A 16,551-nucleotide genomic window follows, 5' to 3' on the forward strand; every position below is an offset into this window, starting at 1 on the left:
AGCGCTTTAAACGGACTTTTTTTTAAAGAAAGATGTTATTTATTTTGAGTTTTACAATTTTCCCCCCATTCTTGCTTCCCTCCCCCCCCCACAATCTGTCAGTCATTACCTTGCTTCCATGGTATACATGGATCCAAATTGAACGTGATGAGAGAGAAATCATATCCTTAAGGAAGAAACATAAAGTATGAGAGACAGAGCGGAATTACATAATAAGGTAACGGTTTTTTCTACTTGTTCAAACTCCACAATTCTTTCTCTGGATACAGATGCCTAAATGGACTTTTTTATTTTTTTATTTTTTGCGAGGCAATGGGGTTAAGTGACTTGCCCAAAGCCACTCAGGTAGGTAATTATTGTGTCTGAGGTGGGATTTGAACTCAGGGACTCCCGGGCCGGCGCTCTAACCACTGCGCCGCCTAGCCGCCCTTAAATGACCATTTCGTAAAGGGCCTCCCGGCTTCCTCCTGACTGCCTTCCCTCCCAGATGATCTCTAATTGATCCGCAGCTCTCCCGATTTGTGCTGCTTACGTTGCTTGTCGTCTCCATGAGAACACTGAGCCCCTTGAGAACAGGGCCTGGGGTTTGCCTTTGTCTCCCCAAGTTGCTTTTCAGTCGTGTCCAACCCTTTGGGGTCCTCCTTGGGATTTTTCTAGGCAGGATTTCATGAGTGGTCTGCCATTTCCTTCTCCGGCTCATTTTACAGATGAGGAAACTGAGGCAAGTGGGGTTCAGTGACTTGTCCAAGGTCATACAACTATTAAGTATCTGAGGCTAGATTTGAACTCAAGTCAGGCTCTATCTGCAGTATCATCTAGTTGCCTAAATAACTGCACAAGTATAGGCTCTTCTCTTGACTGAGTGGTAGGTGTAACTATTATCTGCATTTTTACAGGTGAGGAAACTGAGTCTGAGAGAGGTAAAGTGTCTTGCTGAAGGTTACACAGCCAGGAAAAGGATAAGGGAGCATTCAGATATTCAAAGGTGGGTCTTCCTGACTCCCAGGTGCAGCTCTAGATCCACTACAGACTACAGGCTAAATGCTTGTCCTTCACCCTTGGAAGACCGTGGGAGGTGGTGCCATGACTAGCACATGAAATGGATTTGAGTGAGGGGACACTATGCTAAGTCACCAGCCTCACTTTCTCCTCCAGAGCCATCTGGGTTCAGTGGTCAGATAGGAATCAGGATGAGGGGAGACAGCAATCAGGGTTAAGTGATTTTACCCAAGGTAAATAAGCAAGCAAGAAAAGTAGCAAGTGAGTAGTGGACAGAGATATGACCTTGAAGACAAGTACACTCAGGTTCTTTTCTCTCCCTGGCCCTGTCCTCTACCAAGAACCAGAAGCTGAGTGACTCTAAGCAAGTCAGTCGCCCCTAATAACTGGAATTTGCCTTTCTTAAAATTTTAGATGACCTAAGGGAATTCTCTAATTTGCAGAGCGGGTGTGTTCATCTGCATCTGTTGTCCAGAAGTGTCAGTAGAGGGAGTTCTTCACCAAAGCTCTTTACACAATACAATCTCTAGTCAAGTTAAACCAAAAAGAAAAAAAAAAAAAAGAATAAGAAAGCGTATTTTATTGGGGGTGTGATGGAGAAGCCGAGAGGAGAAGGTGAAGCTCTTCATTGGATACAATCAGAAGATCTGCTTGTAGACAGTTATCAATTGGAATTTATCAATTACTCATTCTATAACCCTGGAGAACTACACGTTTTGTGTATAGATGTGCAGGTTGGAGAAAGCTGCCAACACTGACTAGGAGTCACAAAATTTGGGTTTGAATTTCCTCTCAGACACTTAAATCTTAATGATTATGAGCAAAGAATGTTTTTTTAAAAAATTATTTTTATTTTTAAATGTATTTTATTTCTTTATTATGTCCATATTATTTCTATTTTATTGTTTAAGACTTAATATTTATTGCCTTTATTATTTTATTTTTATTTATGTATATGTATAAATATAATAAAGTATAAGATTAATAATAACTAAGTTTTATATAGCCAGACATTATGCTAAGCAATTTACAATTTTTAATCTCATAAGATTCTCACAACAACCCTGGGAGGTGGGTGCTATTAATATCCCCATTTTACTGATAGGGAAACTGAGGTGAAGGGATTTGTTCAGGGTCACACATCTAAGGAAGCATGTGGATAAATTTTAAAAAGCACATGCTGGAACTATGATAGCATCCATAAGGAGAACTCTCTCTAGTAATACAGGTCTTAAGAGAGTTGGCTGGAGCATTGAGAGGTTAAGAGACTTGCCCACATAAGGGTCTCATAATCAGTATGTATCAGAGTCAGAATTTGAACTCAGATCCCCCTGGTTCTAAGGTCAGTTTTGTCTATGCTATTCCAGGTTGTCATTCAAATAACATCTACACAGGCGAGAGAAGAGACAGACAGACAGAGACAGAGAGATAGACACCCACAGAGACAAGATAGTCAGAGATAGAAACCCAGAGACAGAGAGATTGACAGAGGGAGACAGACACAGACCAAGAGATGAGAGAGAGAGAGAGAGAGGGAGAGAGAGAGAAAGAAGGGGGAGGAAGAGGACATAGAGCCACACATAGAAACAGAGATATAGAAAGACAAAGAGAGTGACAGAGGGGAAGGGAGGTAAGGAGAGAGGAAGAGAAGGAAAGAGAGAAATAAAGAGAAAAAGACAAAGACAGAGACCAAGATATATACATAGAGGGAGGGAGGGAAGGTGAAAAGGAGAGAGAGAGAGAGACAAAAATAATTTATTAGCATTTATTATGTTTTCCAGTACTGTATTCCAGGAATACAAAGACATCCCCTGCCTTCTAGAAGCTTCCATTCTAATAGAAGAAGAAACCCCAGAAAGGAGAGTTAGAAATGAGAAGTGAAGTAGTGATAGAGTCCCATGTTTCCATTATACACTATTGCAATAACTAGCTGGTGGCTCTGGCTGCCTCAAGTCTTTTCCTACTCCAGTTCATCCTCCATTCAACCACTAAGGTGATTGTTTTAAAGCACAGGGCCAATCATATCATCCACTACTCATTAAATTCCATTGCCTCCTTATCACCTCAAGGATCAAATAAAAAAAACTTACCCTGTTGGCATCCAAAGCCTTGCTGACCTAACCTCCTTTTTATCTTCCCAGTCTTTTTTACACCTTGTTCCCAACTGTACACTTCGGTCCAGTGAAGCTGCCTCCTGGTTACTCCAAGCACGAGACCCTCAGGCTCTTGGCTTTGGGCACTTTATCTGGTTGTCCCCCATGCCTGAATGCTTGCCCTCCTCAACTATGCCTACTGACTTCCCTGGCTTTTTATAAATTCAAACTAAAATCTCATCTATTACAGAAAGCCTCTCCCAACCTCTCTTAATTCTCATCCCATCTCTCAGTTATTTCCTTTTGACTGAATAGAGCTTGTTTTGAATTATTTTTCTCTATATGTTGTCTCCTTTAGATTGGAAGAGACTGCCTCTTTTTGTATCCCCAGGATACAGTAGTATAACACAGTAGACAGTAAGACATAGTAGATAATTAAGAAATGTTATCATGGATGAGGGAAAAGAGCTTCAAGATGACTTCCTAACTTTTCTCTTTGGGAAAGAAAAAGTCTCACCTCTGTCAAAGGAGCTGGGGAAGGAAATGGTAAACCATTATAGTATCTTTGCCAAGAAAATCTTTAATGGGTTCATAAAGAGTCAGACAATGACTGAAAAAACATAGTGGAAAGAGTATTAGCTCTTATTATATGATCTTGGACAAGTCACATAAGTCTCCTGAGCCTTAGAGGAGGTTTGACTAGCTGGACTTCAAGGTCCCTTCCTCTTCTAGATCTATGCTCTGGTGATAATGAAATTTATTTGGAAAAACTTGAAGGGAAGAATACCAATATTTCCCAAGGAAATATTTTTTAATAATCTATTTTTTTCCAATTACATGTAAAAAATTTTAACATTCATTTTTAAAAATTTTGAGCTTCAAATTCTCTCCTTCCTTTCCTATTTCCCCTTTGTGAGAAGATGAGCAATTTGGTATAGGTTTTATGTGTGCAGTCATGCAAAGTGTATTTCTAAATCAGTCATGTTGTGAAAGAAAATACTGGCAAAAAAATAAAGTAAAAGAAAATATTCATCTCAGGAAGTGGATATCACTAAAAATAACTTTATAACATTATTTCAATTAAGAAATGTCATTTTAATGAAGATTATATAGTAGCTTGAAAGTACCAATAACACAGATAACCAGAAGTGTAGGAAAGACTAACAGACTGAGGAGCAATTGTGGTATTTTATAACCATGAAGAAGGGCAGATATGACAACTACACTGAAATATTTAGTTTTTCCCCCTGCTTGGGGAACTTCAAATTTCATTTCAACTTCTTGTCTAATAACCATACTACATAATTCCCCATTCCCTCTTGAGGCCAGTGATCTCTTCCTTTGTTCACCATTGCTACAATTGAATATGGCCATATCTTAAATCTCCCCATCATTTAGAATTTTACTACTTCAGAGGTCACAGCCTCCCATCCTCTCATTCACACAAAACCTATTCTTTCTTTATTCCATTCTGGAGGAAGATAGTGGTGCAGTAGATAGTCAGGAACACCTGAAGTCCCACCCAACTTTAGGCACTTAATAGCTGTGTGATAAATCACTCAACTGCTGTCTCCCTCAGTTCTCTCAACTGTAAAATGGACAACAGCACCCATATGTCAAAGAATTATTGTGGGGATCAAATGAGATCATTATGAAGTACTTAGCACTTAAGGAGATAGAAGTGAATTAAATTTTCAAGGAAAAGAGATGAAAGGCAAGGGAGGGAGACAGACAGAGAGAGAGAGAGAGAGACACACACACACACACACAGACACAGAGAGAGACAGACAGAGACAAAGAAGAGAGAGACAGAGACAGAAAAAGGAAGAAGAGAGACACACAGAGACAGAGACAGAGAGAGAGAGAAAGAAAGAAGAGGGAGAGACACAGAGAGACAGAAAGACAAAGACAGAGAGACAGAGACAGAGAGAGTCAGCATCAATGGATCAGCTGAGTTTACTCATGGTAAATTTGTAGAATTGCTCTGTGTCTGTTCCTTGGAACCACACCTTCTAGGAACTGGATTGCCTCTGACAGTCCAGGTGTCAAAGTTATAGTTCACCAATGGCATTCTTGCCAGGTGAGCTTAATCGGCAGCTGTCCCCCCGCCCCAAGTTGAGTAGGTATTAAAAGTCTTTACCCTAACCCCTGAGAGCCTGTATGCTTCCAGCCCCATCCCTGCAGCCATGAACCTTACCTTGCTGTTTCTGCTTTTGTTGTGTCCTGTGACCCTGCTCCAGGAGACAGGTGAGAGGTTTTGGGGACATTAAACCAAGAATCAATTACCTATGTGATGAGGTACAAAAAAATGTTTAATTGGGCAAGAAATTTAACCTGGGTTTCAGTTCCTTAATCTGTAAAGTGTGCCAGTCTCTCTAGTCCTAAAATGCCAGCCTCCAGTGATCTGGCTTGGCAGAAGATACCCCTAACCTTGTTCTGTCACTCACCCTGTGTAGGATTGAGGCTTCTTTTTGGCACGATTACCAGATTACTATTACTTGACAGAATGAGCGCCTGGGGACTGTTGCATGTTCCTCCTTCATTTCTAAAACATAATAGTGAGAGCTTATGTTAAAAATAGTGGTTTATGGGGTGTCTAGGTGGCGCAGTGGATAGAGCACCAGCCCTGGAGTCAAGAGTACCTGAGTTCAAATCCAGCCTCAGACACTTAATAATTACCTAGCTGTGTGGCCTTGGGCAAGCCACTTAACCCCATTTGCCTTGCAAAAACCTAAAAAAAGAAAAATAGTGGTTTAGGAGTGCTTTCCTCATAGCAGCTGTGTCAATAGAGAAAACCTTTTTTGTGCTCATTTTACAGAATAAGAAACTGAGGCTCAGAAAGATCACCCAGTTAGTAAGTTTCAGAGCCAGCTTTGGAATAGCTGTCTCCTGGGTTCAAATCTCTTCAGAGTGAACCATATCTTCATAATCACCTCCTCTTTTATCATCTTTACCTTCTGAATGTAACTTAATAAGGTCATCATTTCAAAGAATGGGGAGGGCTGCTTCTGTTGCAAATTCCAAACTCTTAACTTTTACTGAGGTGCCAGCCTGCCTGCCAGTCTCAAAGTTTGCCATTGATTAAATCAGCAACCATCCATTTTAGGGGCTTTGTGCTTCAAAAGAACACCACTTGTCCTCCCTTCTATATCAGATCTACTGGTGGAGCATTCAACAAGCTGAGGGGATTTTCTTAAGGGAGGTCAAAGAGTCCTGTTTCTGGAAAGCCCTTTAAGTAAGGGAGGAAGCATGGAATCAGGGAAATTGTCCTAGGAATTCTATTCTACCTCGCAATCCAAAGTCACAGGCCAATTTTGTAAGAGATCAGCCCAAAGTTAGCTCCACAGAATCTCTCTTTGCCTCTGGTAGAAGTGTGACATTCCAGAGAATGTGGGTCCCAGAAGGAAGAGATGCAAAGGGGAACCAGCCCAACTAGGTGTTAATTTTAGCTGCCTTACTGAGATCTTGATGACCTGGGGGCTAAGAGCTTTTCCCCCTTAAAACTTGGTTTCATTTTATCAAGCCATAGACATACACACACACACACACACACACACACACACACACACACACATATATATAATATGTATATATATACATATATATGTGTGTGTATGTATGTATATAGAATAATTTATATATTAGGACAATAGACACTGTGTTAATAGTTGGGGGAAATGGGGCAAAAGATAATTCCTGCCCTGGAAAAGCTCATGACCTGATAATGCCTGATGGGCACCATTCAGGAGAATGAATTGGGAGTGATGACTGTACTGTCCATATACAGATATTGGGGTGGGCTCCTATGTATTCCTTGAGCTCAGGATTGTCTGTGCCTGTGTTTGATCTGGAATAGGAAAGATCTTCAAGTCTAATCTGACTCATTTTATAGATAAAAAAATCAGGTCCCTGAAAGGCAACTTGAATAACCTCATACAGCTGATCAAAAACCATTCTGATGCTAGCAGACATACAGCCTCCAACTACACCATGTTCTCTGTGTGAGTCTTTGTGGGGAAATTTGATGCTGGAGGAGAAGATCGTAGAAAGAATAGGAGAGCAAAGCTGAGAAGGGAATAATAGCTCATTTTTATATCCCTCTTTAAGATTTGCAGAACCCTTTGCAGGCATTACTTCATTTCATCCTCATATTCTCATACTCAACCTGCCAGGTAGGTAGGTAGAGATAGCCTCTATTTTGTAGATGAGAAAACTGAAACTTAGGGAGGTTAAATAGCTTGTCCAAGGACAAACAGTTAGGCTAGTGTCTGAGGTGGGATTCAAACTTGGGTCATAGGATAAGAAAGAGACTTGAAGGGAGTAGACCTTTATTCAATTCCTATGTCAGACTCTTACTAGCTGTGTGATTCTGGATAAATTACTTAACTTTTCTAAGCCTCAGTTTCTTCATTTGTAAAATGAAAGAGTTGGATTCTGGCCCCTTTCAACCCTAAATCTACAATCCAAACTCTGACTACTGGAATGATGTTGCAGGAGACTGCAGAGTAGGAGAATGCTGTTTGTCCTTCATTCTCAAAGAGGACCATGATATCATGGAGGTGATGCCATGACATACAAGTGAATTGGATTTGAGTGAGTGGGTGCTGTACAAAGTCAGCAAAGGCTCTGCTCCAGAGCCACCAGAAATAGATCAAGTAGACTACAGATGGTCCTGCAAATAGGTGGGAGACCTTGACCTTTTAAAGGCCTTGACCTTTTAAAGATAAGATCATTAACAAGTCTTTTTGACTAAGGCAACATCCATTCAGTGATTAAGGCTAGGTAAGAAATGAACCAAGAAATGACCTCTTTTACTAGTCAAAAAAAAAATCAACCTGGAAGGGGAAGTCCATGGGGGTTTCTGGTCAGGAAAAAAAATGGAAACAATTGCTCTGAACCAAGCCACATTCAAGTGGGGTTTACCCTGGGATTTGTTATTGGCCAATCTAAAATAGAATAAGAATATGAGGAAAGTATAAGAATAACCCCCCAAAGAAGGGCAGAAACCACTCAGACCTCATCGGGTCCATAGTTCTCTTTCCTTAACATCTTGTACACAGGATGTTTTCATAACAAAGTACTCAAAGCACAATTTGTACCCACCCCTTATCTTCATCACATACTTTTCTACAAGTCTTCTCTCTGAAATTCTATCCTTGTTGAACCTGTCAACCTAGGGAGAGCAGTTCTGTGTTCCTTCTAAATAAACCCCTGGACAGGTGCTAATAGAGGGCAATGGAAAAGGTATTGGAAAAGAGGGAGAATGTACTTTAGGACTGGGGTCAGGACACCTGCATCTCATTTCCAAGTCTGCTACAGCTTAAGTCCAAGGGTCACATTCCCTCCTCTGTTCAGTACCTCAGTTTCCACATTTGAAAAGTGATAAAGGAAAAGCATTCCATGCTATGGGGCCAGGCTGTGAATGGATGATGTTTGTGCTGACCTTAGAGAAGGTGATCAATGGTAGAAGTAGAGGAAGATGATTTAATGAATAGAAATTGTCACTAATTTCTACCAGTAGAATGTAAACTCCTTGGGAGCAAGGGTCCTTTGATTTTGGCTTTGTCTTCCCTTTGTTCTGTGCTTTGGGTATTTTGTCACCTAGGAGGGTATCTTGCATTAATAAAGTTGAAAGCTGGTTCTCTCTCTCTGCTTGCCCACAGAGGTTCTCTTTTTTTCTTCTCCCTTTCTAGGAAGCTGTTCCCAACACCCTCTCCTCTGCTGCTCTGGAGCAAACAACTATTGCAAACGGGGAAGCTGCTATTGTGATGAGTTCTGTCACCTTGTTCCTGACTGCTGCCATGATTATATTGACACTTGCAGACCTGGTAAATAAATAACCCATGGATTGGTGACCAAAGATCCCATAATCCTTATTAAAAAAAAGGGGGGGAGGTTCATTTGCTAACTTAACCTATCACTTCCAAGGTAGCCATCTACTGACAAAAGACACAGGATGTTGCTTTCTCCCAGTATTCCCTAGTCCCTTTAATGGCTTCTTTGCCAGTAATATCAAAATGGGCAGTTCTAAAAATCACAGGTAGGGCTCTAGTTCCCAGTAGAATGTAAACTCCCAACTCCTATTGCTGTCTTGACAAACCCAGACTCAGTCGTAATCAGATGTCAGGGGTTTGGGAAGGGGACTGTGCAGAAAAACTCAGAAAATGACTATTTGGGGATTACTAAATTCTGGGCGAATGGCAGAAACTTGGACTCCTTCCACTTTTTTCTTGCAGCCCCCCAGGGAACCAAACTCATAGCACAAGTGGTAGTAAGGATATGGCCCCTTGAAAGCATTACTCCAGGAAACCAGACCTGGATTCAGACTATGGTGAGTTTAATTAAACTTCCCCCCAAGAAAATTGGGACACCATAATGGATTGTTGCTGGACTTGTAAACAGATCCAATAATTCTGGAGAGCAATTGGAAACTCTACCCAAGTGGCTTACTGTGCATTCCTTTTGCTCTAGCATTACTACTACTACTACTACTACTACTACTACTAGATTTGTTTTTCCAAATAAATTAAAGGGAAAAAGACCTGCATATACAAAAATATTCATAGCAGCTTTTTTTGTAATGGCAAAGAACTGGAAATTGAGAGGATATCTATCAACTAGAAAATGGTTGAACATGCTATGGTATATGATTGGAATACTATTGTGCTATAGGAAATGATGAGCGGGATGCTTTCAGCAAAATCTGAGAAGATTTGTATGAACTGATGCAAAATAGAGAGGAATCAGTAGGAAGTTGTACTCAGTAATTACATTAAGTTGTACTCAGTAATAGCAACATTGTACAATGAGCAAAATATGATTTTCTTAACTCTTCTCAGCAATACTATAATCCAAGACAATTCCAAAGGACTCAAGATGGAAAATGCTATCCACATTCAGAGGAAGAATTGATAGAGTCTGATCAAAGCATACTATGTTCACTTTATTTTTTCACAGTTTTTTCTTTTTGTTCTATTTCTTCTTTTACCACATGACTAATATGGGAATGTTTTTCATAATTATACATATGTAATCTATATTAAATTGCCTATCCTCTTAGGAAGGAGGGAGAGAAGGGAGGGAAGAAAAATTTGTAACTCAAAATTTATTTTAAAAATGAATATAAAAATTGTCTTTATATGGAATTGGAAAAAAATTTAAGAGAAACATAAAATTCCTACCCCCATCAAGAAAAAAAGAGGACTATGGAATAGTTAACAAAGCAGGGACTTTCCTTACTTCTCCTGGACAGTCATTGCTATGTGGACAAACTTTTACTGTAAAGATTGTTCAGTCATTCATGTCAGGGAGTAAAAATTCAATTAAACAAATTCAGCTTTTCTTCCATTTTCCTAAAGGAGAGAGTTGAAACCTAAGCAAAGATAGAATCTAAACTGTGATGGACCTAAGAGCCTTGACTCTTCGGACCTTCTCTCTACCACACATACTATGAAGAAGATTGTCTTTAAGAAAGAGAGGAGAGACAGAAAGACAGACACACAGACACAGAGACACAAAAAAGAACGAGACAGGTGAAAGAGAGAAGAGACATACAGGGAAAGTCACAAAAAGAGAATGAGACAGGAAAAGCACAGAGAGAGACATAAAAAGAGAATGAGTGAGTCAGAGACTAAGACACTGAGAATGAGAGAAAGAACATTTATTAATTTCTTACTATTTGTCAGGTACTGTGTTAATCTCCAAACATATAAATACAAATGAGTAAATTAGTTCCTACCTTAAGGAACTTCAATTCTCCCTAATTATAGCCCTTAATTTACTCAAAGGGCAACCTCTTCCAGTGTAGTTCATATAATGCATATGGTACTATAGCTACTCAAAAGAAACTCCATTTTTTTCCTCTGCATCTATTCTTTTCAATATTTGGAGAGGAGAGATAGACAGTGGCAGATATTGAAGTAGTTAAATGTGGAGAGACCGGTCTGGGGTGCTAGACTGGTCCTCTTTGATAAGTTGTCTCTATTTGACCCTCATCCCTCCTGGTCAGGTTCTATTTCAGTGCTCTCAAGTCCCAGGTAAGATGAAACTTAGAAATCCCGTGGATCAATTGAGCTCCTGATCCCAGAACCTCAGTGCTCTGGAGATAATGTCTAAGATAATGATGCCCCACACTTTTTTTTGCTGTCAACTACAGGTCTGGCAGCTTCTTGACACTGGCTTCCCTGACCTGTCCCTGTCCAGCACAGTGAAGGGAGCCAAGAAGAGAGACTGACTCTTATGTGATCTGCTTCCCTCTGGACCATTCCCAAGCAGGACCAGTAGTGGACAAGGAGTCAACAGGAGCTCATACTAGGATATTCTTGAATATTAACACAGAATATTCTTTCAGCACTTAGTCTGGATTTCTCTGTTTGTTCCCATCACTTTACTACCTTGTGTTGTACTTACCTGTATATCTTCAACCCAAACTCCTAGTTGAGGGCAAAGACTAATTTTTATTCTTATATTCCCCAGCACTTGCTGGTGCCACTTAATATGTTACATGAGAGAAAGAGTCAGAAGGAAAGTTGAATACCATTCAGCCCAAGTCTTTCATTTCAAAAATGAAGAAACTAAAGTCTTAAGGAGTAAAATAATTTTACCAATGTCACAAAGCTGGGACTAGAACCCAGATGAGATGGGAGAAATAGCCTAATTTTTTTTTTTTAGGTTTTTGCAAGGCAATGGGGTTAAGTGGCTTGCCCAAGGCCACACAGCTGGTAATTATTAAGTGTCTGAGATCAGATTTGAACTCAAGTACTCCTGACTCCAGGTCCAGTGCTCTATCCACTGCACCACCTAGCCACCCCTCTAATTTTTTTTTAAATGTTTTGTTAAGATTTAATTGTAAAGAGGGGGGGTTAGATTAAATAATATCTAAAGTCCCTTGCAGTAACTTTTTAAAACCCTAAAAAACCTGGTCCCCTTGATTGCCACCTCTGCCATCATCCTGGTATAGGCCTTCTTCACCTTCTGTTTCAACCAGGGCCATAATCTGCCTCCATTCAGCCACCAGAAGTGCAAGTCTGATCATGTCACCCTCTTCCTCAATGGCTCCCTTTCATCTTCAAGATCAAATACAAAAATCTTCTGTTGGACTTGGAAAGCTGCTATCACCTAGAGCCCTCCTACCATTCCAAGTTCTTTATACAAAACCTCCTCCTGGATATATATTCTGAGATCCAGTGAGCCTAGCCTCCTGACTGTTCCATGAATAAAATGCTTTATCTTTTGGCTCCAGGTGTTTTCTCTGACTGCTCCTTATGTCTGGAATGCTGCTGCTGCTGCTGCTCCTCCTCCTCCTCCTCCTCCTCCTCCTCCTCCTCCTCCTCCTCCTCATGTCCCTTCTTTCCTTCAAGTCCCAACTAAAATTCCACCTTCTATAGAAAAACTTTCCCAACCCCTCTTAATTCTAGGGTCTTCCCTTTAGGAATTATTTGCTATTTATCCTGAGTTTCTTTTATATATATTTTTATATATAGAGATATAGGATTTATGAATATGAATACTTGTGTATGTATATCCACAACATATCTTCCCATATATACATGCAAAACAAAACACATGTGCATACATTGAATTCACAATGCATAGTGACCTCATATACATACATAAGCATATACATATAGACATATAATATATGTACACTACACTTATGCAACACACATGCATTTGTTTTTGAATTTGTATTGTTAATGTTTGTAGCATGTGTGTGTTCATATCTATGTGTATGTCTGTCTATGTTTATGTCTATTTGTGTCTGTTTCTATGTGTCTATGTCTAAGAGGTTTATGTTTATATTTGATGTGTCTATGCCTTAGTTTAGGTCTATAGTCTCCTTCATTAGATTGAAGACCAAGACTGGTCTTTTTGCCTTTCTTTGTATCCTCACCATAGTGTTTGGTAAACAGTAGGTGCTTCATAAATGCTTATTGATGGACTGCTTGCCTGACCTTTTAGCCTACTTGAACATTACTTCCCCTAGATGCTCTCACTCTGAGATGGGGTCAAACTGGCTTTTTCTCTTTCCTTTACCTGAGATGCTCCATCTCCTTCCTTCCCCAAACATTTGTCCTGGTCATCCCAAATGCCTGGAATGACTTCCCTCCTTCTCTCTGAGTTATAGAGTCATTGATATAATGGAATCAGCTCCCATTGGAATAGGTAAAACATACTTGGCTGTACCATTCTCTTGGCATAGAAGCAATAAAAAATAATAAACACTATTAAATAAAATATTTGCCACAAACATCTGGCCATTTTTCAGCCAAGGATCTCACCCAGAAGAGGTGCTCAAGGAACCAGCATGGGTCTCTCTCCTAGGTCAAAAAATGTAGTCTTTAGGGACATCCCACAAGGCTTTTCCAGGCAAGGTCTGCCCTGTTCTGTGCTGTTTTATATCCAGGGTCAGAAATCACCCAAAATACAGCAGCTACTCAAGGCAATGTTTCCTCCTGTGTCTTCAGAGAGATAAGCCAATAGTAAAATATAATCATAGTGTCTATTATTTGAAGACACTAATAATAATTATTAAAATATTTTTATTTTAAAATAACTATTAACACAATTATATTAGAATATATTTTATATTTATATTACATATTACAATATTATACAATAACATGTTACATTTTATATAAAATATTATATAATACATATATTATAATAATTTAATTGTAATTCTAAGTAGTTGTACTAATTATTACAATTAGTTATGATAATATTATTTTATAGCTTTTTAAGATTTGTAAAGCACTTTTCAGACTTCTCTTTTGATCCTTGTAACAATCCTGGGTGAAAGGGACTATCATTATCCCCATTTTACAGTTGAGAAAACTGAGACAGGCAGCAATTAAACAACTTACCCAAGGTCACCAGGCAGTTAATGTCTGAGGTCAAATTTGACCTCAGGTCTTTCTGATTTTAAGTCCAATGCTCTCTAAAGGGCTGTAATTCTAGGTGTCACTTGAAGTCCCGAGGCCTTACTCAGTGTTAGATTCTTATCCTTGGCTGACCCTTCATAGAAAGGCCCTGTAGAGGCTACTGACTTTAGGGTCCTTCCTACATTTTTGGATACAGGAGAAATGGACTCACATTGGAATCCCCAAGACCTTTTTCAAATAAGTGCCTTGCCTGAATGGGACCAGGAATCTTAAAGTTACTAAAAAGGAAAAAATGAAGAAAACATGTATTCAGCCCTTAAGATTCCCAACTCAGCTCTCCAGGGCTGGAAATTCTCCAGATGACAATAAAGGTACCTTCAGGGAAGGTTAAGAGGGGAAGCATTAGAGCTAGACTTTCCTTGGCTCAGTTCCATAAAACCTTATCTCCAGGTGACTTGCAGGTGTTAGGTCTATTTATGGTTTATGTGATTAAAGGGAAAAAAGGAAATAGAGGAATGGGGGGAGGGGGCAGACAGGAGTGGTGAGAGGCTAAGGTTAGCATGAGGAAGAGGCCTTAGTTGTTCACAGATCACAGATTAAGTATTGACCCTGGGACCCACCTGTAAGTGGAATGAGGAAGCCCCTTCCCAATTCTGGGTAGGGCAGGGCAGAGCTGAGATGCAAAGCTCCCTCCTCCGTGCAAGCTGGTGCTTTCCCATTGTATAAAGGAGGAAATTGAAAATGGGTCTTGGGGTCACAAGAAGCAAGGGGCAGAGGCAGAGACAAAGTAAGACCCATCTTCCTGATAGACTCTCAGGACTCTTTCTGAATCCGATGCCCCATCCAAAGGGAATTTATTTTCCCCATTTCATTTCTCACGCAAAAAGAGGATATCTTTCTTTGGATATCTTACCCCTGCCCCATCTAGGTGTCACAATGGATAGCTATGGACCTGAAATCAGGAAGGCCTGAGTTCAAATTCTGACTTAGATGCTAGCTAGTTGAGTGATTCTGGGCAAGTTACTTTCTTCAACTATAAAATGAGAATAATAACAGTACCTAATTCCCAGGGTTGTTGTGAGGATCAAAGATGATAATATTTACATAGTACTTTGCATAGTGTCTAGCATGCAGTGGGAATTTGATAAATGCATATTCCCTTCGCCTCTCTCTTTCTCATGTCAGCAGGGGAACTAGATCTATATCCTGTCAAGAGACCTAGAGGAATATCCTTAGCTTCCTGAAGAGACCCCCTATAGAGGATTTATGGGAGAAGATGGGCAAGAGTTCCACAAGATAAGAAGGTGTGAATAATTGGTTAGTCAGCATTGGCAGGGAAGGGAGAATAATGCAGAAAAATCAAGAAGAGAGCTTTAAATCATCAAAAATATGAATAAAATGACTCTATATAGTCTAGATTGAATTGGTGTCCAAGCTTGCTAAATTCACATTTCCTGAGCCTCCTTTAGGTCAGCCAATGATTCCTGAGATCCGTAGGCTAGAGACAAAAAGATTGGAAAGCTGAATGTATATCTCAGTCCAGAACTTCAAGTACCTGGACCAGGAATATGATTGTAAATTTAGAGCAGGAAAGGAATCCAGAAACCATGGAGTCTTTTTTTTTCCAGATGAGGAAACTGAAGCTAAGAGAGATTGAACTTGTTCAAGGTCATATGGGGAGCAAGTATCAGAGGCAAGATTTGAACCCCTGTCTTCTGATACTGTAGTTAATGCTTTTTTCAATAATAATAATACCATCATCATTATCATCTCCCTAATAGTTGAAGACTGGGGTAAGAAAGTGTCATCAGGTTGTGAAGCATCTTGAAAGTTAATCACCCCATTCATTAATTGTATCAGGGAGCCTGTAAAGATTTTTGATAATAAGGGTATCATGGTCAGATTTAATCATAAGAAAGATTATTCTGGGAGTGAGGTGCTTGATGGCACAGTGGATAGAGCACAGAACTGGAAGTCAGGAATACCTGAGTTCAAAATAGGCTCCATATACTGGGTGGCCTTGGGAAAGTCATTTAATTTCTGTCTACCTCAGTTTCCTTAACTGTATAACAGGGCTAATGATAGTACCTATCTCCCCTGATTGTTGTCAGGATCAAATGAGATAATGTTTATAAAGCATTTGGTTCAGTAAGCACTATAGAAGTGCTAACTCTTATTTATTATTATGGTTATTAATAATCATTCTTTTATTATTTATTTTAATTTATAAAATATAACTATAATAAATAATACCAAAAGCTAACATTTATATAGAGCTTTAAGGCCTAGCAAAGTGCCTTAGATATGTTTACATATTCTATTCAATCTCAATTCAATATAAAACCTTTCGATGAATAAAATCACTTCCATTTTACAGATGAGGAAAGTGAGGCTGAGAGAATTGATTGGAGGAGGGGAAAAGACTAAGGAAGCTCTAATAGAAGTCTAGGTAAATGGCATTGAGGAACTGTGAATCCATAGGAACCTGGGTTTTATTTTGTCTATGCTTCAGCTCCTTATTTCTTGTGAGTCCAAGTTCTGTTTTCAATTTTCTCCTCTATTCAAGGAGGAAAACA

At 39.6% G+C, this 16,551-nt stretch overlaps 1 long non-coding RNA gene across 1 annotated transcript; it reads left to right on the forward strand.

Annotated features, from left to right (window-relative positions):
- The first annotated feature begins 92 nt into the window (after positions 1 to 92).
- Positions 93 to 11,702, forward strand: LOC141521543 (uncharacterized). The gene is made up of 4 exons (XR_012477999.1): positions 93 to 217; positions 8,786 to 8,920; positions 9,329 to 9,423; positions 11,248 to 11,702. It is a non-coding gene; the product is annotated as an uncharacterized LOC141521543 (long non-coding RNA).
- Positions 11,703 to 16,551: the final 4,849 nt, after the last annotated feature.

The sequence above is a fragment of the Macrotis lagotis genome, chromosome 1 (genome assembly GCF_037893015.1).
Source record: "Macrotis lagotis isolate mMagLag1 chromosome 1, bilby.v1.9.chrom.fasta, whole genome shotgun sequence".
NCBI lineage: Eukaryota > Metazoa > Chordata > Mammalia > Peramelemorphia > Peramelidae > Macrotis > Macrotis lagotis.